Below are 2,500 nucleotides of genomic sequence, written 5' to 3'. Positions count from 1 at the left end.
CAAGAAAGAGCTATCAATCTGTCAATCCTTCCGGTGTCCGGGCCTGGTGAGGTTTCCCGTGTTGAGTCAAATTAAGCCGCAGGCTCCACTCCTGGTGGTGCCCTTCCGTCAATTCCTTTAAGTTTCAGCTTTGCAACCATACTTCCCCCGGAACCCAAAAGCTTTGGTTTCCCGGAGGCTGCCCGCCGAGTCATCGGAGGAACTGCGGCGGATCGCTGGCTGGCATCGTTTATGGTTAGAACTAGGGCGGTATCTGATCGCCTTCGAACCTCTAACTTTCGTTCTTGATTAATGAAAACATACTTGGCAAATGCTTTCGCTTCTGTTCGTCTTGCGACGATCCAAGAATTTCACCTCTAACGTCGCAATACGAATGCCCCCGCCTGTCCCTATTAATCATTACCTCGGGTTCCGAAAACCAACAAAATAGAACCGAGGTCCTATTCCATTATTCCATGCACACAGTATTCAGGCGGGCTTGCCTGCTTTAAGCACTCTAATTTGTTCAAAGTAAACGTGCCGGCCCACCCAGACACTCAATAAAGAGCACCTTGGTAGGATTTCAACGGGGTCCGCCTCGGGACGCACGAACACGCACGAGGCGGTCGCACGCCTTCGGCTCGCCCCACCGGCAGGACGTCCCACGATACATGCCAGTTAAACACCGACGGGCGGTGAACCAACAGCGTGGGACACAAATCCAACTACGAGCTTTTTAACCGCAACAACTTTAATATACGCTATTGGAGCTGGAATTACCGCGGCTGCTGGCACCAGACTTGCCCTCCAATAGATACTCGTTAAAGGATTTAAAGTGTACTCATTCCGATTACGGGGCCTCGGATGAGTCCCGTATCGTTATTTTTCGTCACTACCTCCCCGTGCCGGGAGTGGGTAATTTGCGCGCCTGCTGCCTTCCTTGGATGTGGTAGCCGTTTCTCAGGCTCCCTCTCCGGAATCGAACCCTGATTCCCCGTTACCCGTTACAACCATGGTAGGCGCAGAACCTACCATCGACAGTTGATAAGGCAGACATTTGAAAGATGCGTCGCCGGTACGAGGACCGTGCGATCAGCCCAAAGTTATTCAGAGTCACCAAGGCAAACGGACCGGACGAGCCGACCGATTGGTTTTGATCTAATAAAAGCGTCCCTTCCATCTCTGGTCGGGACTCTGTTTGCATGTATTAGCTCTAGAATTACCACAGTTATCCAAGTAACGTGGGTACGATCTAAGGAACCATAACTGATTTAATGAGCCATTCGCGGTTTCACCTTAATGCGGCTTGTACTGAGACATGCATGGCTTAATCTTTGAGACAAGCATATGACTACTGGCAGGATCAACCAGGGAGCTGCGTCAACTAGAGCTGAGCAGCCGGCCGCCCGGGAGTGTGTCCCAGGGGCCCGCGCGAACACGCAAGCGTCCGCTCAATTATTCTGCAAACAGGAGGAGGCTGAGCTCCCCTGCACAATACACCTCGAAACCCTCTCAGGTCCCGGCGGCGCGCAGCGCCGTCCTAAGTACTTGGTCGGGTTCGAGAGAGGCGCAATCGCCCGGAGTTAGGCGAGTAGACGCTTTAGGTGCGACCACCCGTGCTCCCAACTGAGCTTGCCGCTGCCGACAGAGGCCCGGGAGCGTGCTGTCGTGGCATTGCCGGCGGGAGACAACACGCGCCACCTACGGTGACCGGCAGCTCCAACGCCAGCGCCACAGAAGGGCAAAGGCCCCACGTGGGTGCCGAAGCGAACTCTCCCAGCACAGCGCACGTGCCAACACGTCTGCACAACTGCGATACAAACCACCAGCGAGAACCGCTGGGGCGACCGAGCAGCAGACGGCGTCGCGGCGCCGAGTGCCGGGCGGCGGCGCATCCTCAACGCACACAGTCCTCAGTCGGACCAGCACACTGCAGATGTCCACCGCGCTTCGCACCGGGCCCGCGAGGACCCACTTTGGCCGCCCGGCGCCGCGCGCAGGGTGCCCCGGCGCGCAGCTGCGCCGCCTGCCGCGTCCGTCGGCCGGCGCGCCTGCCACTGGGCGCCCCCACCAGCCGGCTGTAGCGCGTGCGCCCACGCACCGCGCGGCCAGCACGCCGGGCGGCCCCCCCTCACCGGCCGGGGACGGTCCCACCCAGCCACCGCCGCGTATCGCTTCACACACAGATTTGCCCTTACTGATTTACCTCCAGCAACAACAACCGCACCACAATGGGTTTACCAGTTGTTCATTTGCGTTGCGTCACGTCACCAGCAAACGTAGACGTCCATCCCAGTTTGCAAATGCAACGATTATTGCATACCTGTCTGTTAGGTGTCACGACACACTACGTCTGCCCACATACACGCAACAAAATGTGCACGACTAGAGAACACGTGGGAGGTGGCCCCCTACGTATGCGATGTCCATTACGAGACCGACTGTCAACCAGCATCTGTACCATGTCGCAGATGTGGAACGCGGTGCACCATGCTATCACACTGTGTGAGAAGAGACGACT

General features: G+C 57.2%; 1 non-coding gene across 1 annotated transcript in view; it reads right to left on the bottom strand.

Annotated features, from left to right (window-relative positions):
• Nucleotides 1-1,353, bottom strand: part of LOC126127815 (small subunit ribosomal RNA) — a 1,909-nt gene extending 556 nt beyond the window's left edge. Inside the window, exon 1 of the ribosomal RNA XR_007527045.1 lies at nucleotides 1-1,353. This exon is cut by the window's left edge and continues 556 nt beyond it. This is a non-coding gene — a ribosomal RNA (small subunit ribosomal RNA).
• Between the last annotated feature and the right edge of the window lie 1,147 nt (nucleotides 1,354-2,500).

This window comes from Schistocerca cancellata, unplaced genomic scaffold, assembly GCF_023864275.1.
Source record: "Schistocerca cancellata isolate TAMUIC-IGC-003103 unplaced genomic scaffold, iqSchCanc2.1 HiC_scaffold_500, whole genome shotgun sequence".
In the NCBI taxonomy this organism is placed as follows: Eukaryota; Metazoa; Arthropoda; class Insecta; order Orthoptera; family Acrididae; genus Schistocerca; species Schistocerca cancellata.
Note: the sequence above shows the minus strand (reverse complement) of the source record. Positions and strands in the feature narration are given on the sequence as shown.